This window comes from Delphinapterus leucas, chromosome 1 (assembly GCF_059928025.1).
Source record: "Delphinapterus leucas isolate spDelLeu-1000000601 "Yukka" chromosome 1, BTC_Dleu_Yukka2, whole genome shotgun sequence".
Lineage (NCBI taxonomy): Eukaryota > Metazoa > Chordata > Mammalia > Artiodactyla > Monodontidae > Delphinapterus > Delphinapterus leucas.
Genome location: NC_143129.1, coordinates 168,081,608 through 168,104,738, shown reverse-complemented (window position 1 = coordinate 168,104,738; position 23,131 = coordinate 168,081,608). Strand labels below are relative to the sequence as shown.

Sequence of the window (23,131 nt, the reverse complement as noted above, 5' to 3'; positions counted from 1 at the left end):
GAAAATATTAATTCAGCATCACTATGCACCCGTCATTGTGCTGTGTATTGGATTAAATGGCTAATGCATATGAAGTGCCCAGCCTTATAGGGGTTCAGTGAGCATGAGTCCCCTCTTTGCTCCCAAGATTGTGCATTCCTTGGGGGCCAGGTCTCTGTTAAGTGAGTTCTGGGTCCTCCGAACTGAGTGTGGGATCAAGTACCAAGGAGGCATCAGTCAGCAGAGAGAGGGGCCTAGGCAGCGAGACTCAGGGCCTCTGCTTAGGCCTGGGGAAGGAGTGGCAGAGCCTCTGGATTTCATCAGAAGGGTGGGTCGGCTGGGGAGGTCTGGGGCTGAAGGAGGGAGGGATGAGGAGGAGGGACTCTGCCTCCTAGGACTGCCACTTTCCTAGCTGTGTGATCTTGGATAAGTCACTAACCTCTCTGAGTCTTGGAGACCTCATCTGCGACATGCATATCATAGCACTTGCCCCACACGGGCGTGGGAAGGAGCCAGTGAGAAGTGCGGGGCACAGGGCCCTGCTTGGTAGCTGTTGGTTTTCTCCCAGGCCTGGGTTCATTCTGGGAGAGGACTAAGTAAAGTGTTCCTCTTTTTGGCTCCTTTCTCCTACTTTTAACTTCCCACCTGGGTGGAACTAGACTCTAGGAGTCAGGAACCCCAGACTCCCCAGCAGGCTGGCCAGGGCCCAGGGATAAGGGCTGGCTTCTGCCCAGTGTGGAAGTAGCTGAGTGGAGGTCCCAGCTCTGCCATTTTTTGCTGTGTGACTTGGTTCAGTAAACCACCTTCTCTGGGCCTCAGTTACCTCACCTGTAAAATAGGGTTAATAAAGCATACTTCCCTTGAAGGATTATTCAGTGAGTAAATGGGTGGAGTAGGAATCATCATCACTATTACTATTTGGCCCTGGCTGAGGAGGCTCCAGGGAGGGCCCTGGAGAATTGCATCCCACCTTGGCCGAGGGATCCTGAGACTCTCTAGTCATCATATGTACTATTGCCACTTATTGGATATTTTTCATATGCTGGGCTGGTTGTTTTGTTATTTTAGACACATTATCTCATCTAGTCCTCCCAGTGACCCTATGAGGTAGGCATTATGGCCTCAACTTTATGGATGAGAGAATTGGTGCAGAGTAAATCACGTGAGTTACCCAGAGTCACATAGTTATTTAGGGGTGGAGCTGGGGCTCAGACCCAAATCTGCTCACCCTAAGGCCACAATTATTAGTGTGAAACCCTCTTACTTCCCCAAAGGAGGCAGAGGCTGGGTCTGGGTCTTCTCTGTCCATCTCCATTGCCCAGCACAGTACTGGTGGGGGCTGCTGGGCTGTTTGCTGAATATATAGATACACACACACACACACTCACATACGTGCATGCGCGCGCACGCACACACACACACGTGTGGCACAAACACACGCACACACCCACCCACCCACCCCCACACACACACACATGCACAGTACCCCCACCCAGCCTGGTGCTCCAAGAGTTTTCAAGAAAGAAGAGAACAGAAAGCAGGAGAAGGCCTGCCAGTGTAGTTGTTGAGAGTCAGACAGACCTGGCTTTGAATCCTGCATCTATCGCTTACTAGTTGTGTGACCTTGGGCAAGACATTTAACCTCGTAGAGACTTAGTTTGCTTATCTGTAAAATGGGGATAGAAAAAGAAACTACCTACCTCTTAAGAGTTCTTATGAGGATTAGATAATGCACATAAGGCACATGGTGAGTACTCAATGATAGTAATTATTGTTATTATAGTTATAATTATGAGTATTATTTTGGGATTACAAAGATATCCCTCTTGAGACAGTGGAGACCAGACCTGGGAGGAACCCGCTGGGGACAGGCAGGTAGTAACCAATCTAACAGGTTCTGAAAGTCACCTGCATATAGGGAGGGAGGAGGCCTCTTGGAAGTAGGAATGTACCTCCCTTTCCTAGCCATCTGCTTTCATTCATACCCACTCTGTGCCAGGCCCTGTGCTGGGCATGGGGCACAGAGGTGAATCTGTGTCACCTCTGTCCCCAACTGCCTCCTCGTCTGGGAGCTCAGAGTCTGGTTGGGAAGGAGGACATAGAAACTACCAACTCCACCTTTGATTGAAGCACTAAAGTGTGAACTGTGAACATCTCCTCTGGCAAAGACCAGGAGAAAGGGCATTCCTAGTGGAAGGAACTGCTTTTGCCAAGGTACTGAGCCGTGACCTGCACTTGGGGGGATGCGCCTGGAGAGACAGGCTCAGGGGAGTTAGGGGACTTGGCCCAGAGGCCATGGGGACCATTGGGTATGAAGCAGGGGAATGGCGTGGCCAGGCTTTTATTTCGGAAGGATCACCTTGTGTGGAGGACAGACAGGAGGGAAGGGGCAGGGGCAACTCTCCAGGTGAGTGATGCTGAGGCATGGGGCCTGGGGCTGAGCCGCAGAATGGGGAGCAGCGGGGGGTTGTGAGCTCTGTCCAGGAGGCAGAGCCAGCAGGGCGAGCTAAACTGCAGTGGGCAGGCAGGAGGGGGAAGGGGTGAGAGTGAGGTCTTAGGTCTGGGGGTGATGGGGCCTGGTGGGGTCTCTGGCTGAGGGACACAGCTGGGTCAGGGGGTAAAAGCCACTTGTCTGCTCCTTGCCACCTTCTGCCTCAGTTTCCCTAGGGCCCATGCCCCCTACTTCTGCCTTGGGGGTCCCTTGTGGTGAACCTGGTAGGTCTAGCAGGGAAGAGAGCTCTTTGGGGTGGAGGCTGGACAGGGGCTGTGAGGTGCAGACAAGCCTTGGGTTCTAGCCCTGCCAGTGTCACTGAATGTCTGTGTGGCCCCTGGACGTCACTCCCTCTCTTGCCCTGTTGTCCGCGGCTTGAGAGAGAGGACAAGAAAACCTGTTTTGCCTTCCTCAAAGTTTCAGTGATAAAATACAAGTATAGACAACATACATCTATTGAGCATGGACTGTGTACTAGGTTCTGGGGGCACAAAGCTGACTCGGAGGGGGTTCTTACCCTTCAGGAAGCATGAAGCACTTCAGAGCGAGCCCAGCCCAGCAGGTGCTTAACTCTAGGCCTCAGGGGAAGAGATAGCTAAGCTGGGACTTGAAGGATGAATAACAGCTCTCTAGGTGGGCAGTGGAGGGAACAGATTTCTAGGCATAGGCAAGAGCGTGTGTGAAGGCTTGAACCTACACAATGTGCTTGGGTCCTAAGTACGTAGTTTGGTATGGCTGGAGCAAAAAGGGAGAGGTAGGTGGTGATGGGAGGTGAGGATGGACAGGGAAGCAGACCTAGATCACGCAGGGCTTTGGAGATGATCGCTTGCTACTCTCTCCTTCCTGCATCTTCATAACTGCCTCCTCCCCTCATAGAGACTGCCAGGGCCCTTTCCACCCTCTTCCTCTCCCATTCCCCCTCCTTCCCTCGTTGTCCTTTCTTACCCCCACTCTAGTCACACCCAGTGGCTGCCTCTCTCAGGAGTTAACAACCTGGGTTCCCTGCTGGCTCTGCCACGTATAAGTTGTGTGGCCTTCGGTCATTTGCCCTCTCTGAACCTCAGTTTCCACCTCAGTAAAATGGGGACAGCAGCCTTCCTCATAGGGAAGGGTGGAGGCTTCAATGAGGTAATCCCCACAAATGGCCTTGTACAGTGTCTGAATGTAATGTGCACCCATCAAAAGCAACTCTACTTAAATCATCATGCTTTGGACTCCTCGGTCTCTCTGGTCCCACCCACTACTTCCCCTGCCTCTCCTGACAGTGAACTCTGGCCAACAAAGGAAGGAAAGGATTAAGAAACAAGCCCAATCTACAGAGGGGTCCTGGCCCACTGCCGAGCTTGCTCCCTCCTACCCCTTGCCCCCCCTTGGCCTCAGGCCCAAGGACGCTCAGTCTTGAGGGCAGGGCTCTCCCCAACTCCCCACCCTAGAGGCCCCTCCTGGGCTAGAGGCCAAAGCCAGCAGCAGAGTGATGTCCCGTATCTGTGGGAGGCCCCATAGTCTGGGCAGAACTGGATCCCTGAGCCTCTTGGATTTTACAGCAAAGGCTGGTGACCAAGTCCCTTTTGGCACAGATGCAGGAACCTCAAATCAGAGCAGGTGGCTGATGGCGGAAGGTCATGCAGCAGGAACCTAGGTCTCCGGACCCTTTTTGTACTATCCTGTGAATGGTTTTGATGTTGGCTATCATTTCACCTCCCTGAGCCTCAGTTTCCTCTGCTGTAGAATGGGGCTGATTTTACTGTGAGGATTGGCAATAATGTAGATAAAGCACTTAGTCCAGGGTTCAGCACTATGAGGCCTCAGTGGTAGGTAGCAACTGTGACTGCTGTTATAACTGCTGCCTCTGAGAACCTTCTTTTGCCCTACCTCTTTCCAGTCTAGGAACCTGGAGTATTTGATACAGTTTCTTGTTGAACTGATGACACCCAATAAACTGGTTTTAAAGCCAGAGGCTCAGCATCTTTTGCCCCCTCTCCCTCACCTCCCCCTTCCTAGTTGGCTAGAACACTCTATCCTCACCCTTGGCCTGATTTTGGCCTCTGCCCCTTGCCCATCTCTGCCCTCCTGGCACCAAGCCTGCATGGTCTCTCTTCCAGGAGCCACATGAGGACAGAGTTTCCCTTCCGCAGCCTCCTCTGATCAAATGCCACTGCCAGTACTTTGAAAAGCAGAGTCAGAAGGGTCTTGCATTACCCAGGCCTCAGCTGATTTTACTGTGGAGACAGTTGAGGGCTGAGGGGACAGAGGTGGACTCTGAGTTCCCTGGAACTGCCCTCAGGCAGCTAAGACGACACTAAGACTTTTGCAGAGGCCGTGAAATAGGCCTAGAAGGGCAAACCTGGTCCACAGCCCCAAATGTGGAAGAGTAGAAGAACCACCAGACTGGGGGCTGGAGGGCTGTGGCCCTTACCCAGCTCTTCCTGACCTCTCTGAGCCTCTGTCTTCTGTTTTCTAAAAGGAAGGGGATGGATTGATGTCAGAGGTTTCTACTAACATTACAGGATTAAAAGAAGGGCCAACAGAGCTCAGTTTGAGTTGCAGTTTCATCACTGACCAGCTGTGGGACCTCTAGCAAGTTGTTTTACCTCAGTGAGCTTTAGTTTTCTCATTTACAAAATGGGAAAAATATTAGCACCTTCTCATAGGTACTTAAGGGCTAAATTAGATAATTCAGGTAGAGTACTCCATCCATAGCTGGCACACTACAATTTTTGTTGTTGTTATTCTTAGATTAGCAGAGGCAAGAAGAAATCAGCCAAGGCCAGTTAGGAAGCAGTTCATGGAGAAGGCAGGGCTTGAGAATGTGCAGGATTCATCTGTTCATTCATTCACTCAACACATACGTATTTAGGATTTGCACAGACAGGGCATATAGAAGAGGAGCAGGGAGGCTGGAGAAAGCTGGAGGCAAGCAGACCTGCCTATTCTAGATGTGTGATGTGGGATCATTACTTCTCTTCTGTGGGTCTCATTCCCTCAACTATAAAGTGGTGAGAAAAGTGAGCATAATCCTTACCTCCAGAATTGTCCTAAGATGCAAGAGTTCAGGTACACAGTGGGTGATCAGTCTGTCTGATGCCTTTTCTCTCCCAGCTCTGTTAATGACTAGAGGTATGATCTCAGGCAGCAAGTCCTTGAATCCACCAACCACACTTCCACCCCAGGGCCTTTGCACTTGCTGGTCCTTTGACCTGGAACACTCTACCCCCAGATCCTTTCATGACTTGTTCTCTCATCTCCTTAATTTTTTTTGTTTACACGTCACCTGCTCAGTAAGGCCTTTCCTGACTACTCTGTTTAACAGTGTGGCACTACGACACCAACACTCCCTATCCTCCCTCCTGGCTTATTTTTCTCCACAGCACTTATCACTTTTTGACATACAATATTTTATAGAATATTTGCTCATTGTTTGACTCCCCCCACTGGAATGTAAGCTCAGTGACGATGGTAATATTTGTCTGTCTTGTTCAATGTTATATCCCTTGTACCTAGAAGAGTGTGTGGTTCATAGTAGGTGCTCAGTAAATATTTGTGGAGTGAATTAGTGAATAAATGAAGCCTCTTCTCTCTGGGTGTAGCACTATTCTGAGCACACACACACACAATAGATTCTCAATAAATAATTGTATGAGTGGTCATCATCTCCATCTGCCAGATAATACCTTGGTTGGGTCAACCCTGAAGCCCTTTAGCTTCTGACATTTTCTGCCAGGGCATCATTTCAGCTGGAGTGCCCAAATCTTTTGTTCCTGAGTCTGAGCTATGCAGAATTTCTAGTTGGGACTCTTTGGCTGTTGTGCCCACATGGTTATTATGTCATTATTGATAATTAGCACTTAGGCCCAGAGGATTGAGCTTTTTGTTTTTCAGCAGAAATCACAGCAAAGAGCTGTGCTAGCCAGAAGGGGCCCAGGCCTGGAGTGGCTTCCTCTATAACTACCCCCTTCCCAGCTATGGGTCCATGGCTTAGGAAGACCAAGACAGAGGTGCCCAAAGCTAGGGGCACCTGCATACCAGCTCAATCGCTGTCTTCCCCAGGCAGTATTCTGCAGACTTTCTTCTCCCACACATGCTTGGCTCTCCATGCCTAGCCTGGTTTAGAGGGGGGTCCCCATGCCTCTGGGGGAGGTATAGTTCCCAAAGGTCCAGCTCACAGGGCCATTTTCTGGTGCCCAGGATTCAGGTATTATGGGTGGAGGAAATAACCCTATGTTTAAGACTCAGGAGCCTGGGTTCAAGTCCCTGCTTAGCTGCTGAGTTGTTGGGTCCCCGTAGGCATCAGTGCCTTTTGCTGGGCCTCAGCTTTCTCATTTGTCAAACAGAGATAAAGAGATAGACACCTGCTTGGCTTCACCAGGGAAGAGAGGCAGGTTAGTGTAGTGGGCAAGGATAGGGCTCTGGAGTCAGACACACTTGGTTTCCCCACTATACCCCTTCTTAGCTGTGTGATATTGGGCAAATTGCTTCACCTCTCTGACTTCAGTTCCCAAAGCTAAAGAATGGGGTTAAAATAGTACCCACTCCATAGGGTTGTTGTGACAACTAAATAAGGGAATGCAGGTAAAGGATCTAGGCACATAGAGAGTGCTCTTTACCCTGGTATTATTATAATGACCATTACAGGAATGCAGGCCATCTGTAAACTGTAAGACGGTACTAGCAATAAAGCCAGGCAGATGTGGGTTTGAATCCTTACTCTGACTCTTACTAGCTGGGTGATTTTGGGTAAGTTTTTCACTTCTCTGAGATTCTGTTTCCTCATCTGTACAATGGGAATTAGAGTCATACCGTGTTCAAGGGGCTGTTGTAAAGGTTCAGTGACGTGTTGCATAAAGAGTACTTGGTACAATGGCTTGCAGATGTCATCCCCATTTTATAGATAAGGAAGAGAGGAGTAGTGACTCGCCTGAACTCACATAGCATCTCAGTGGTGGAGCTTTGATTTGAACCTCGGTCTGCTTACCTTAAAAGCCCCCAATCCTTTTATCTCTTCTTGCCATCACCCAAATATGGGACGATGATGAGGGTGTTTGTTCTTGGTGCTACTGGTCTCATCTCATTCATCCCGTGATCCCCAGTGCCTACGCACAGGAGGTGCTCAGTAATGTCTGCTGGATGAAGAAAGGGGGGAGCAGCATGTCCTCAGTTCCAGGGAGCCTTTTGCCTTGGGATTGAGGATTTTTTTCTGCTTGGTTGATAGCAGAATAAAAATAAAAATAAACAATAAAAATCATACTTAGCACAGGTGTGGGCTTGTAATCTGAAGAACCCTTTGCACCTCCCACATAATTGATCCTTCTTGCTACCCTGGGTGATATCCTGGGTGGGTACCTCTATTTGATTGGTGTGGAAATGGGAGCCCAGAGAGGGTGTAATGGATGAAAATTTGCATCCTGCCCAAAATTCACATTGAAGCCTTAATCCCAATGTGATGGTATTTGGAGATGGGGCCTTTGGGAGGTGATTAGGATTAGATGAGGTCACGAGGGAGGGGCCCTCATGATGGGATTAGTGTCCTTATGAGAAGGGATACCAGCGAGCTCCCCCTCTCTTTGCCATGTGAGGACATGAGAAGAGGTGGCTGTCTGCAAGCCAGGAAGAGAGCTCTTACCAGAATCTGACCAGGGTGTCACCCTGATCTTGGACTTCCAGCCTCCAGAACTGTGAGAATATAAGTTTCTGTTGCTTAAGCCACCCAGTCTATGGCATTTTGTTAAGGCAGACCGAGCTAAGAGAGAGGGTAAGTGACTTGCCCACAGTCACACAGTGAACTTATTGCAGAGCTGAGGCTGGACTTATTTGCAGTCATTTCTCTCTTTTTTCCCTGTGGAAAAACTCCCAGTCACTGGAAGGCTTAGAAATGGAGACTAGCTAAATGCTAGACAGACAGCTCAGGAACTGTCCTGCCACAGCAGCTTTGGAGGATCTTAGGGCAAGTCAAACCTGGCCATTTCTGGGTACCCAGTCTCCTCCTGCTTCCCCGTAGCTCCTCCTCTGCCCTCTCCCAGGGGAGGGTTGGGCCAGGCTGACTTTAGCAGGTTTAGAAGGGGCTCAGCTAGCTGGTGGCACTGAGCCTGTTCCCATGTTTCTTGGGAAACCCTCTGGGCCTAGAGGGTTGCCTGCCTGAGGGGTAGAGAATTAGTGGGTTAAGCTTGAGTGAGCTGGAGGCTTGGCTGGATCAGGGACATTAGGCATACCCCAGCTGGTGAGAGAAGGGGGTTGGGGAGGGTCATGGGAGGTCAGATTCTTGGGTCCCTCCTTGAATGGCCCAGGGCTTCAATCAGAAGCAGCCACAACAGCCTTTCCCTGGGGTCTTGGGACAGATGTTGATGTTGCTCCTTCATCTCATTTCCAAAGTGCTTTCCTGAGAGTGATATGAAAGCAGTGTGGAGCAGAGGACAGTGGTAGCAGATGGGCTTCGTTTAAACTGTGTGACATTGGGCAAATCACCTAATGTCTCTAGACTGTAGTTTCTTCAACTGCAATTGAGGCTAATAACACTTTGCAGGGTTGCTATGCGGCTAAGTGCATTAATGCATATAAAGTACTCAGTATGTGACTGGCACATAGTAAATATCTAATAAATGTAGTGGTCATTAGTTTTTAAAATTTTTTTAAAATTTTTTATTTTTTTGTGGTACGCGGGCCTCTCACCGTTGTGGCCTCTCCCGTTGTGGAGCACAGGCTCCGGACACGCAGGCCCAGCGGCCATGGCTCACGGGCCCAGCCGCTCCGCTCACGGGCACGAACCCGCGTCCACTGCATCGGCAGGCGGACTCTCAACCACTGCGCCAGGGAAGCCTGGTCATTATTTTTAATAATAAGTTATCTCTAAGGTCCCTTCCGGCTCAGACAGTCCTAGGTTATATGGCTGTACAATTTAGCTTGGCCTCCAGCTTTGGACGAGAAATGTAGCTGCACTTAGAAGAAGGCAGTGAACAGAATCTGGAGTAGGGGTCAGAAAACTTGGGTTCAAGTTTGGGCTCTGCCGCCCCTGTGCTATGTGACCTCAGGCAAGTCTCTTCCAGTATCTGGACCCATTTCCCAATATGTTTAAAATCAGCTTGGGCTTGATGATCTCTAAGGGCCTATCCAGTTCTAACATTTTGTGAATCTAGAGGCCTAAAGGAATACCTTACTAAACGGTCCACTGGGTCCTATTTTACAATTTCGACTTCCTTCCCTTCTGTCCCTTGTTTCTTGGAGTGTCTTCACAGCAGAAAGGACGTAACTTGCCAACTCCAATATATGGATTTTAATCATACTTAGCTGTTTTTGCTTTTACTGTGCACAGGGAACTCTTTAAAACAGAGCTTAATGCAATTTTTGTAAGCAAAGTGCATTCTATCAAAGAGGTCAAAACATGCTCGTGTTTTCAAATGTGAAAGAGTATTCATTCATGGTATTGTCTTTCATTGCATCTGCTGATTTCTTTTGCTTTTATCTCAAAAAATGACCAGCACAGGCAGCTGTGTAGGTTATAATTAAAAAATATATGCTGCAGTCAGTGTGTTCGAAAAAATAATCATGGGTATGATTTAGATAAAAAGATATTTGTCAAGTATATAAGAGAGAAAAATGGGGGAAAAAAAGGGAAAGAAAAAGAAAAAAGAAATAAAAAGAGAGAAAAATGGGAAATAACCTAAATGTCTAATAACATTTAGGTTTAATTAAATTATGGTACATCCACTTGAGGGCACTGTGGATGTCATAATATATTGTTAGGAGAAAAAAGTTGGTTCTGAAACAATATGATCTAAAATTTAAAAAAGCATTAGGCTGAACCATATGCAGTTGCTGATACTTGACCATTTTAACCTATAAAATCAGCAATTTCATATGACTTAATATATATAAACAAAAATGTACATCTGGGGGCTTCCCTGGTGGCGCAGTGGTTGAGAGTCCGCCTGCTGATGCAGGGGACGCGGGTTTGTGCCCCGGTCCGGGAAGATCCCACATGCCGTGGAGCGGCTGGGCCCGTGAGCCATGGCTGCTGAGCCTGCGCGTCCGGAGCCTGTGCTCCACAATTGGAGAGGCCACAACAGCAAGAGGCCCGCGTACCGCAAAAAAAAAAAGAAAAAAAAAAAAAAAGTATATCTGTCAGGAGAGGTACTAGAAGGGAAATCTCCCACCAAAATATTGATGGTAGTTATTTCTGATTGATGGCTTTACGTTGATTAAAATTGTTTTTCTTAACTATATTTTCTGTGAACAATGCAAGCACTACTACTGAAAATAATCCCCTAGAAAGGTATACCACTGTATAAACAGCAATTTTTCCACCTTGTTATAGCTTGTTTGATTTATCATTTGTGTTTAAAAGGTCTAAAATGACTGCAATTTTATTACCATGGGCCAGATAGAAAGCTCTACTGTTTTTTTTTTTGCCGTACGTGGGCCTCTCACTGTTGTGGCCTCTCCCGTTGCGGAGCACAGGCTCTGGACGCGCAGGCCCAGCGGCCATGGCTCACGGACCTAGCTGCTCTGCGGCATGTGGGATCCTCCCGGACCAGGGCACGAACCCATGTCCCCTGCATCGGCAGGCGGACTCTCAACGACTGCACCACCAGGGAAGCCCGGAAAGCTCTACTCTTCATGTACTTTTGGTACCAGGATTGGTTTTTATTCAGTAGTGACTGTTCAGAACACTTTGCTGGTGGGCCCAGGTTTTCAAAGCCCTCTTCATCTCTTGCCACTCCCCACAACCGACAAATGTTTTCCATGAGCCCTACCACTGGGGCTTCAGGCCAGCTGTGTCCCTAATCTGCCCACGTCCCAGATTTGGGAATGGTTCAGACTCCAACTGTTCCCCCACCCCACCCCCGCTTTCTTCCAATCTCATCTTTTCCAGGTCATTGGAGGCCCCATCTACTCTCCCTGGCCTTCCCCCCTGGTCACCACCTAATTTCACCATCTAATTTCACCCCCTTCTGTGCAGCTGGTGTTTGCTTTTTGCTGGAGCTCAGTTTGCAATGGGGAAGGATTAGGACCCTTTCATGTTGTCTTTTTTCTTTTTTTCCCTTAGTGCCCTTGACCGCTCCAGGGTCTGAGAGGCAGCTTGCAGGGCCTGTATTCCCTAGGAAGGAAAAGGAGGGGTGGTGGGGGAGGCAGAGGTGGGCTCAGCTGGCAGGTGGGATAGAGATGGCCCCTAGAGACCCCATCCCGGGGCTTGGAGCATGCATGGCACAGCCCCCACCCTGATGTGGGCATGGAGCAGCAGGCAGGGAGGGAGCTGAGTTTCTTCCTAGGAAATTAGCTTCAGAGATGGTGCTTGGGACCTTTACTCTGTAATCAATGGCAGTCTCTGCAGGGTGAGCTGGGACCAGATGTCTGGTTTGTAGAGGCCTCTTCTGAGAGGGCAGATGGGCACAGGAGTAAGGGTAGTTTCTCTGCCTTTGGGTTGGGCATTACTTTTCCTCTCACCCCCTACTATGTGTTGGGCCCTGCTATACTCAAGCATCTGGCACTTAGCCTAACAGGTGATGGTGTGTACCTAACTAATAACAAAAATCCCTCATGTGTGGAGAGTACTTTACAGTTTACAAAGCCCTTTCATCTCCAGGCTAAGAATGAAAAGCCAGGACTGGATTTGAAACCTTTAAGATTCTAAAGCCTGTGTCAACAGTTTTGGTGTGGTGTTGCACGGCACTCTGCATTTGAGTGGTTTACATCTGCCTTATGTCTGGCTGTTTTCTGCTAGCCTAAGATCCCCACTTTTTTTTCAGGGTGATGATTACTAAATACTACACACTCCAATGAAGCCTCTTTAAGTACAGTGTGTCATTGCCTAGCACTTCATGGCATAGAGAATCTTGGTTTTCATGAATCTGTATTTGCTGGATAACGCAGAGATGGTAGTGGTGAGCTGTCTTGTGATTGATCTTCAGGATTTATCCTTCATGGCACCAGATTTCCAGGTCTGATAGGTGAAGGAAGCCTCTGAGGCACAGAGGTGGTAGAGCTAGAGCTCCCGAACCTGAGGACCTGAGGCAGGGGACCAGAATATTCAAGAACAGATGCTTCACCCCTAGTACACAGAATGACCTGGGCCAAGTCACCTGACCTAACTAAGCCTCAGCTTCCTTATATATAACATGGGGATAACTCATTCACTCGTTCAGCAAATACTTATTGAGTGTGCACTGTTTTGGGAGGTGAGCAAGAGGACAAAGTCCCTGTCCTCCTGGAGCTTGCAGTCTAGTGAGTCTAAACTGCAGCAATTTATTGAGAGGGACAAATAAGTAAATATATAGTAGAAAGTCAGGTAGAAGTGCCATGAAACAAAATTAAAGCAGGGCAAGGGTGTGTAAGTGGAGGCTGTTTCAGATAGGGTAGTCAGGTGGTCCTCAAGGGTCTCTTATGATGTTTCAAACAGATAACCATGTAATGTGCTCAGCTCGGTGCAGGCAATTGAGTGCTTACCAAATATATTATGATGTCAGCGAGCCCCACACCTCTCAGTCCATATTTTAGTCTCCAGATAGCAGTAGTAATTAACACTTAGGTAGATCTTACTGCGAGCTAGGCACTGTTCTAAGCCCTTTACATATATATATATTTTAATTAATTAATTAATTTTTGGCTGCATTGGGTCTTCGTTGCTGCCGTGGGCTTTTCTCTAGCTGTGGCGAGCGGGGGCTACTCTTCATTGTGGTGTGCGGGTTTCTCATTGCGGTGGCTTCTCTTGTTGCGGAGCACGGGCTCTAGGTATGCAGGCTTCAGTAGTTGTGGCTCATGGGCTCTAGAGAGCAGGCTCAGTAGTTGTGGCACGCGGGCTTAGTTGCTCCGCGGCATGTGGGAATCTTCCTGGACCAGGGCTCGAACCCGTGTCCCCTGCATTGCCAGGCAGATTCTTTTTTTTGCGGTACATGGGTCTCTCACTGTTGTGGCCTCTCCCGTTGTGGAGCACAGGCTCCGGATGCGCAGGCTCAGCGGCCATGGCTCACGGGCCCAGCCGCTCCGCGGCATGTGGGATCTTCCCGGACCGGGGCGTGAACCCATGTCCCCTGCATCGGCAGGCGGACTCTCAACCACTGTGCCACCAGGGAAGCCCCAGGCAGATTCTTAACCACTGCGCCACTAGGGAAGTCCCAGCCCTTTACCTATTTTAACTCATTTAATTTTTACAATAACTCTTATGAGGTAGGAATTGTTATTATCCCCTTTTATGGGTCGGAAACAAGCACAGAGTAGGGCAAACAATTAGGGAGACAGAATTGAACTCAGGTAGTCTGTTTCTAGAGGTTGAGCTGAGTTGTGAGGGGGCTGTGATTAGATACGAGGAGATGGTCTAGCTGTCATATACAGGCTCCGATATCAGATTGCCTGGCTTCTTATCGTGGCAGGTCTAAGCCTCTCTGCTTGGGTTTCTTCATCTGGAAAATGGGAATACCAGAATTATCTTACCTTATAGGGACCATGCTTAAAACAGAGCCTTCTTTCTGCTCGCCTGTTCAGACACCAGCCCGGCAGGGAGTGTGAAGGTCCAAGGGGCCTCTGAAACTAATGAAAGGAAATAACAGCACATCAGGCAATTGTCAGAGCAACCCTAAGTTAAGCTGGAGACCAGACTTCCGAAGCTAAGTTTTCATGATTTTGAGGCAGCCAGGGCAGAATTAGGAGACCCGTAAATGCAGAGGACAGCTGAAATCTTGGTGTGGCCACAACACTCAGCATCCATTCCAGGCCTTACACAGCTGCCCGGAGAGGTGAAGTCTCATCGAATGTCAGTGTTGGAATGGCGCCTAGAGACGTCAAGTTAGTAGATGGGGAAACTGAGGCCCAGAAAAGCTGAATGACTTACCCAAGGTCACTAGGTCCATTTGGGGGACAGTCAGCGTGGGTAGCTTGGGAGCAACTTCCAAATCTCAGACCCTTACCTGGCCCTCCTTGGGGTGGGTGGGGTGGGAAAGGTCGTCACCTTCGTCCAGGGCACTGGCTACGTTCCCCACGTGGGTACCTCAGGGGCCGGGAAAGCACGGACTCTAGAGCGGGTTCGACCTGCGCCTGCGCACACGCGGCCAGCCCCCTAGCCTTTTCCCCTCTTTTTCCTTCCCCTCCCTGCTACTTACCGGCCTAGGGGAGGGGGGGAAATGAGAGGAGCCAGAACTTGGCCTCAGCCAATGGGCTGGCGGGCCGCGGGCCCGGCCCACTACTTCCCTGCGGCGCCACCCAATAGAAATTTACTACAATGTTGTGGCGAATAGAGGGGGAGGGCGCGCGGGGCGGGCTGGCTAAGGGCCGGGCGGGCCTCGCTTCGCTGAGTGAAGGCGGGAGGGCGCGCGCCGGGGCCGCCTGCTCGCTCCCTCACTCGCTCGTTCCCTCCCTCCGCCGGTGGGTTAGTCAGTCAGTCAGTCCGCCCGCCAGCAGCCCGCGGGCCAGCGAGCCGCAGAGGGCCGAGCCTCGGACGCCGGCGCCTCCTTCTGCCATTGTTCGTCTGGCGGCTGCAGAGGCGGGCACGGGAGCCCGGGCCCCGGAGCCAGCGGTGAGGCTAGGCGGCGGCGGCGCGCGAGCGGAGCTGGGGTGGGGGGCTCGGAGCTGTCCCCGAGGGGACGGTCCTGGAGGCCGCGGCGGCGCCGAAGCCTCTTTGTCTCCAGCCCCCCGCAGGCCCGGGCCGGGGGAGCGCGCTCCACGGCCTCCGCACGCCCTCGGCACGCCGGTGGCCGAGGGGCTGGAGCCGCGGACGCGGCCGGCCTGAGGGGAAAGAGGCGGGGGTGGCGCTGGGGGAGCGTTTAAAAGTTAAGCTCAGGGTGCATTTTTGACGAGGGGAAATCGGTACCGTCTGGTCTGTCAGTCATTGTACAGTGGGCAGGAGCCCTGGAAGGAAACCAGATGGGGGCGAGTTGCAGGTTTCGGGCGGCGAAGGTGTGGGTGCAGCCGCAGAGAGGTTTCTCGGTGAAGAGGTAGCTGGGCGGTCTGGAGAAGTCAGGCACAATGTGAGGGGTGGAGGGAGCCCTGCAAGGACTTTAAGGCCTTCCCGCCATAGACACCCACATCATTAAGAAAAATTCCCCAAACCCGAGGGCTCTATGTTCTCCTGCTGAGTCTTCCCGGGTCCCAGGGACCAAAGGGTTAAATCGATTCTCTCAGCGTCGTGACCTCCTTTTTCAGTTCGCGCATCTGTCGGCTTGGACGTATTTCCTCCTGCTTGCTGGGCTGCCTTTACCTGTGGAGAGGCTGGATCTAGACTCGCCCTCCGAGATGCATCCCCAGGCTGTTAGTCCTGGTGGGGGTTTGACAAAAGAGGTTTTTTCTTCCCAGAAACGGGCATTCTCTTGAGAGAGAAAGTGATCTCACGTGAAACAAATTGCTGACGGATAGGTTTCTGGCCACATGATAGCGACTGTCATCCTGTTGTTTCTCTAACTGTACCCAACCATAAATGCCTAGTCTGTGGAGACTTGTCGTTTTTTGGCATGTATTGCTGATTAGGAGTTAGTTTTTTTTTGTTTTTTTAAGAGATGCCGAGCTTTTTTTAGTAGTCTGGGTGATTTCACAGCTGCTATTCTGTTCTTTCTGTTTTTAGGGAAGGTTGCAAGAAATGGTTATGTCTCTGTCTTGGATATTATTATAGTGAATTTATACTCTCTTGAGGATATATACTGTACCCAGTGCTGTTGCTCATTATTGTTTTCTATATCTCAGTCTTGGCAGTATTTTTTACCGTTTAAATCAAATATATTTATATATATGCTATATATATTATAAATATCTTTATATAATTCTTATCATCTCGATTTTGTGTAGCATTAACTCTTACTTTTTGTGGAAACTTGATGTACTCTTCATTTTCCTTTTCTGTAAGTTGGAAACATAATAAGTTCTGTTCTTTGCCAGCCGACCAATTTTGGTTTTATAAAATAGTTTCTTGGGGTGTTATTAATATAATCCATATGGAGTACATAGCAGAATATATGGCACACAGTAAGCACTCAATAAATGACAGATTAAAAAAAGTTGATATAATGCCTGAACAGCAGATTGCCTTGGTATCAAGGTGCTAATTCAGACTGCCTTCTACAGGAAGGTTATAATTAGGGTAAAGATAGGTGTTATTCATATCCCTGGGGAAACCGAAGTGCGGTATATCTTTGCCACTATTAAAAGTGAACTTACCTGCAGCAGCATGCTAACCTTCTGATTCCTCTTTCTTCTAGTAACAAAACTACACTTTTTTTCCTTGTATAATTGAATTCAGGCTTACAAATAAATGATTTTGATCTTTAGGCCTCACTGAAATTCTTCCAACATTTATACCAGTGTTTTATAACCAAATATCTTTTAGGTAAGTCCTTGCACAATGTGGTCCCAATCTACCTTTCTACCTTTATTCTCTTTATTACTTGTATTTTCCAACCAAAAAGAACTGCTCAGTAATAACCCATGCTTTCCTATCTCTGTACCTTTGGCCATGAGATTCCACCTACGCTTGTCATATATATTCCTTCTGATAGTTTTGAGTTCTCTTAAAAATGTCCCATATTAGTAATTTGAAGTGTGGGGAAAATTTCCCTATGTGAAAGGAACTTGATGGAATTTTTTGTTTTGTTCTGAGTTTTCTTTGAGCTTCATTAATATGGCCAGCCAGTTGAATTTTTTTTTTTTTTTTTTTTTTTTGCGGTACGCGGGCCTCTCACTGTTGCGGCCTCTCCCGTTGCGGAGCACAGGCTCCGGACACGCAGGCCCAGTGGCCATGGCTCACGGGCCTAGCCGCTCCGCGGCATGTGGGATCTTCCCGGACCAGGGCATGAACCCGTGTCCCCTGCATCGGCAGGCGGACTCTCAACCACTGCGCTACCAGGGAAGCCCTGTTATTCTCTTTTGTCAGGTTTGTACCTCACATTTAAAATTCACCAGTGTGATGTTTTCTTGTATGCAGCTTGAGTTTAAAATTTTTGGAAACTACAAAGCCAGCCTTCCATTTTATTCCTTAGTTTATGGTCTTAATTTTAAACAGATTCATTTTATGGGAGATAGTGTGCTTACAGTGCTATTTGGTTTCCTTCCTCCTGCTCCTAAGAAGGCTTCAGAGTTAAGCTTGTCAGAAGCGTTGCCTAAAAGTCACAGGATTCTTGAATTCTCTGCAGGTACTTTGGTATGCTTATCAGTAGATTGTGATTTAAAATGTGCAGTCTGTGATTTGTGATGTGAGTTACAGGGCTTGCTTATATTGTTTTCTGAATGTCCAAATCTAATTTAATATTGGTGATCTGATTTTATAACTTTAGAATATCAGTGGCTATCAGGGGCTAAATGTGGTTCTGAAATCAATAGGAGTGTATATTTAGATCACAGTCTGTTTCCTTGTTATCTAAGAAGCAGGTCAGTGCAGGTGCTGCCAGTGTACTTTTCCAAGAGTCTCATCAAATTCGTGATTGGTCACATGTATATTCAAATGCAGATTCATTGCTACCTCTAAAGGACTTATATTTTCCCCAACTGCTTGAGCATAGAATCACCTTATTTTATTTGTGGGCTAAACAATAATAATTCTAACATCTTTTTTCTTATGAACAACTTTGCTTTTTTTCTGTGAATAAAGGCCCCAAAGATTAAACTTTTAAAAACTATTAAGAGAGGCCTCTGAATTGATCAGTTACAGGTCTTATTTATGCAGAGTATCTAGAATTATTGGAAGGTAGTTGATTCATTGCATTTGTAATAGCTTTTAGTTAGAAAAGAGCCAGATTCCAAATATATATATGTCAGTTTTTGTTGTTTATTTAAGTTTGTTGGTATGCCACTGGTAGCTTACTTTGTGTCCTTTTTATGAGTGGGTTCATGGTGTGCTCAGTAAAATGTGGTGTAACAAATACTCTGGTGTACACACTGGGTTAGATTAGTATTTATTTATTTATTTTTAAAATAAATTTATTTAAGTAATTTATCTTTTAGCTGCATTGGGTCTTCGTTGCTGCGCGCGGGCCTTCTCTAGTTGCAGCGAGCGGGGGGCTACTCTTCGTTGTGGTGCACGGGCTTCTCATTGCGGTGGCTTCTCTTATTGCAGAGCACGGGCTCTAGGTGCATGGGCTGATTCTAGATTATAGTTAACCCTTAATGCAGGGGTTAGGGGTGCTGACCTTCCGTGCAGTTGAACTTGTGTAACTTATAGTTGGCCCTTCATATATGTGGTTCTTCCATGTATGTGGTTCTGCCTCTGAGGATTCAACCAACCTTGGATGGTGTAGTACGGTAGTGTTTACTATTGAAAAAAATCTGTGTATAAGTGAACCTGCGCAGTTCAAACCCCTGTTATTCAAGGGTCAACTGTGCGGTGGAAGCCTGGAGTCCTCACCAATGGACTACCAGGGAAGTCCCCAGAAGACTTTTTTAGACATTTTCTCCTAATCATCCTTTCCCTCCATGAAGATTTTATTTTTTTTCCTAATATTTATTTATTTTTTGGGGGTAAACTGTATTATCTAATAATATTATCTATTAATAGGGACAGGAATACATCAGTTTCTTTTTGGAAATAGGTGGAAATAATAAGATAAAATAAAATAGGGTATAATATATACTCCTGTAGTTAATTGTGATTTATAAATGTGATCTGCCTGCTCCTTGTGTCTACCATCCTCTATAAAAATCCAGATAAACTTTTTGGTAGGCCCTTCATATGGCTGAATTGTAACACTGGACCCAACATAGACTGAGGTTTAGTTACTTTCTATGTTAATATTCTCTCAGACACTTTAATATTATATTTTGATAGCATTAAACCATTATAAAGTTACTGAGTGAGCAACTCTGTGATTTAACAACATTAAAGCATGGGATTATTTTGAATGGGTTAAATTTCAGCCTGTGACCCACAACAAGTGTAACAGAAATGTATACTTTTGGTAATTTATGAATATGTAGTAGTATGCCAAGGTTCAGTTGTGATTGCTATTTAACTATTAGTTAATGCTTGCATAAGTTCAGTAACCCTATTAGAATCATTTTAACACAATGGGATCTTAACAGTATGTCTTTGAGTACATCATCTTATAAAGAAATGCTATTTTAATTTATATGTCAAGCATGTTTTTGTTTTTAAAGACTTCTTTAAAAATTTTTTAAATTTTTTTTCAAATTTATTTATTTTATTTATTTAGTTTTGGCTGCGCCGGGCTTTCGTCGCTGCACGCGGGCCCTCCCTAGTTGCGGCGAGTAGGAGCTACTCTTTGTTGCGATGCGTGGACCTCTCACCGCCGCGGCCTCTCTTATTGCAGACCACAGGCTCTAGGCACGCGGGCCCCAGCAGCTGTGGCGTGCGGGCTCAGCAGTTGTGGCTCGTGGGCTCCAGAGTGCAGGCTCAGCTGTTGTGGCACACGGGCTTATTTACTCCGTGGCCTGTGGGATCTTCCCGGACCAGGGATCAAACCCGTGTCCCCTACATTGGCAGGCGGACTCCCAACCACTGTGCCACCAGGGAAGCCCAGGCATGTATTTCAATCAACCAGTTTGAAATTCTACGTATATTCAAGTGAAAAGTGTTTCACCTTGATAATACACTTGGTACAGATTTTTGAAATTCATTTACACTACTGGTTTTGACCATATGGACACAGGCAGACCTGTCAAGAGCTTCAAGGATTTAAGCCCTCAAATTTTACCTGCTAGCCATTTCATCATGCAGTAGGGACACATGGAAGACAGTTTAAAGTGAAGGCTCTTTTTTTTATTGCTGCCACCCACTTGCACTTTCTTGCCCTTTTATCGTTTTTAATGATTCAGAAAATCGACACTGTTGCTAACTTACTACCTGCAATGTTCTGCGAATCTTGATGGTATTATATAATTATATAAGCCGTTTGCGTGGTGTCATATGATGTTGTATATATGTCCTCCCACACATGTGTCTTTAGAGTAATTTCTTTCCATCTGGTGTTGGAAATGAGCTCTTTGTGAGGTTATTTTTAAATCTTCAAGCTTTCTGGCATCCTCAACACTTGAAATAACACAATTGATTTTGAAGGCAAGAAAACCCACATAGTATATATTTAGTGGGTTTTTTTTTTCCAGTGAAAATGTGAATAGTATTTTATTTAAAAAATCATATCCTGTGTTCCAAATAGGCAAAACATGTGCTTTATGTTTATTGTTTCCAGATAATTTTGTTAGTAGGAAATAATCAGTCAGTTGTTGCCAAGTAGATAAAGTAAAGGAGAAATAGTTAAGGGAAAGGATGCCAAGAGTAAGAGAACTGTTGGAAGAAAGATGTTTCAGAGATATTTTATTCTCTGAAGGTTTATTGGAATCCTCATCTGAACTCTTGCAGCATTTATTTGTTTCATACCAAATTTGTCACGTGTTGCTTTATATTGCACATGAAACTGGTGTTTCCCAATAAGGTTGTCAGCTTCTGGAGGGCAGAGGGTCAATATCGTGTCTTTCATTGTCCTCCCCATCCTCCCAAACACAGGTATTGCTTAGTACAGTAGCTAGATATGTAACATAGACATGTAGAATTGTAGTGAGAATGTGAATTCCAGGATAATTAAGATTAGAACCTGGTTATAATTCTGACTGCTTCTGATTGCCTCTGTGTGTGTGTATCATATTTTCTTGGAAAGTAAGTTGCAGATATCATGACAATCTACTCCTAAAATACTTCAGTATCTCCTAAGAATAAAGAGATTATTCTATGTTAGTCACAATACCATTATCATACATAAGAAAATTAACAATATTTACATAATAACAACGAATATCCAGTCTATATTTTAAAAAGATTGATGTCATCTACTCAGAAAGATTCATCCAATAATTTCTTTTCTTCAGATGCTATTTTTGTTGACTTCTCTTTGCTAGTTGTATTATCTCTAATATGACTGTTAGTGAACACTGGTTAGCAGGAAATGTTTAATAGTTAATGTACTCCCTTTGGTGTTTCATAAGATTGAAAAGACTAGCATTGGGGTGAATGATTGCATAATGATCAGAGCATCATATTTAAATAAATATCTTAAAGAATATATCAGGTTTCCAAAGGGCATCGTATTTTTGTTTTGTTTTTAGATTTTTGTTATGTGTACTGTGGTAGGCAGCCTTTAAGATGGCTCCAGTGATTCCTGCCTCATGGTTTTCATGCCTTTGTGTAATCGCTTCCCTTTGAGTGTTCCCCGGACCCAGTGACTTCTTTTTTTTTTTAAATAAATTTATTTATTTATTTATTTTTGGCTGCCTTGGGTCTTCGTTGCTGTGCGCAGGCTTTCTCTAGTTGCGGCGAGCTGGGGTTACTCTTCGTTGCGGTGCGCAGGCTTCTCACTGCGGTGGCTTCTCTTGTTGCGGAGCACGGGCTCTAGGCTCGCGGGCTTCAGTAGTTGTGGCACGCGGGCTCAGTAGTTGTGGCTCGCGGGCTCTAGAGCGCAGGCTCATTAGTTGTGGTGCATGGGCCTAGTTGCTCCGCGCATGTGGGATCTTCCCGGACCAGGGATTTGAACCCGTGTCCCCTGCATTGGCAGGCGGATTCTTAACCACTGTGCCACCAGGGAGGTCCACCAGTGACTTAACTTCTAATGAATAGAATACAGCACAAGTGGTGGGATGTCACTTCCAAGATTGGGTTACAAAAGGCTGTGGTTTCTGTCTTGGGCACTCTCATCTTGGGTACTCTCTGGCCCTCTTCCTGTCACTTGGATAACCAGCTGCTATAACCTAGGAACATTCAGGCAGTCTATGGAGAGGCCCACGTGGTGAGAAACCAAGTCTGTTAGTAACTACTATGAAAGTGAGCTTGGAAGCAGATTCTTCAGGCAGAGTTGAGCTTTGAGAGGAGTGTAAACTTGGTTGACAACTTGACTGCAACTTCATGAGAGACCTTGAGCTAAAGGCACCGAGCTAAGCCATGCTTGAATTCTTGACCCACAGAAACTGAGATAATAAATGTTTGTTGTTTTAAGCCACCAAGTTTTGGAGGTAATTTGTTGTATGACAATAGACAACTAATACACCTACCATTTATTAATTTAATAAATATTTATTGATCATCTACTATTCACCAGGTCCTGTCCTAAGTGCTTTGGGACATAACAGTGAAAAAAGTAGATTAGAAATGTCTGTTCTTGTGGAGTTTACATTTTAGTGGGAGAGGACAATAAAGTATACAAATCAGGGATAAAATATATAAGATTTTAGTGAGGATCAGGGAAAGCAGGATAAGGGGACAAAGAGTGAGGGAAGTGGGGTGGATATTTTCAGTAGAGTGGTCAGAAACAACCTCTCTGGTAAGGTGACTTTTGAGCGGAGTCCTGAATGGTATCTGGAGAAGAGCATTCCAGGCGGAACAACATGTGCAAAGGTTAAGCGTGTTTGGTGTGTTTGAGAAACATTGAGTAAGCCAGCATTGCAGGGTCAAGATGATCTACGGGGAAATGTTAGGAGTTGAGTTCAGAGAGGTTACAGGCGGGAGGAGCAGTTAACGTGGTGCCTTGTTGGCTATGCTATAGACTTTGCTTTTTTTTTCTGAGATGGGAATTCTTGAGAGAATTTTAGCAGAGGTATGGCATGATCATTTAATTAATACAAACTAATTGATTATCCACAATGAGCAGGACCTTGTGCGTATATGTGGTCACAAAAATGTAGAAGACATGACCCCTGTCCTAAGGAAGTTTAGTGATCTAGTATTAGAAATCACTGGGCATGCACCAAAAACTTAGG

The 23,131-nt window shown here is 46.6% G+C and overlaps 1 protein-coding gene across 27 annotated transcripts in view; it reads left to right on the top strand.

Annotated features, from left to right (window-relative positions):
* EPB41 (erythrocyte membrane protein band 4.1) overlaps positions 1-23,131 on the top strand; it is a 199,073-nt gene that overhangs the window by 5,619 nt on the left and 170,323 nt on the right. Inside the window, exon 1 of one of the 27 annotated variants that reach the window (XM_089897512.1) lies at positions 14,752-14,966. The exons of the other annotated variants lie outside the window; for them this stretch is intronic. The gene's annotated coding sequence lies outside the window, so the exon portion shown is untranslated. Of the gene's footprint in view, positions 1-14,751; positions 14,967-23,131 lie in introns of those variants that run through there. 27 annotated transcript variants of the gene reach the window in all.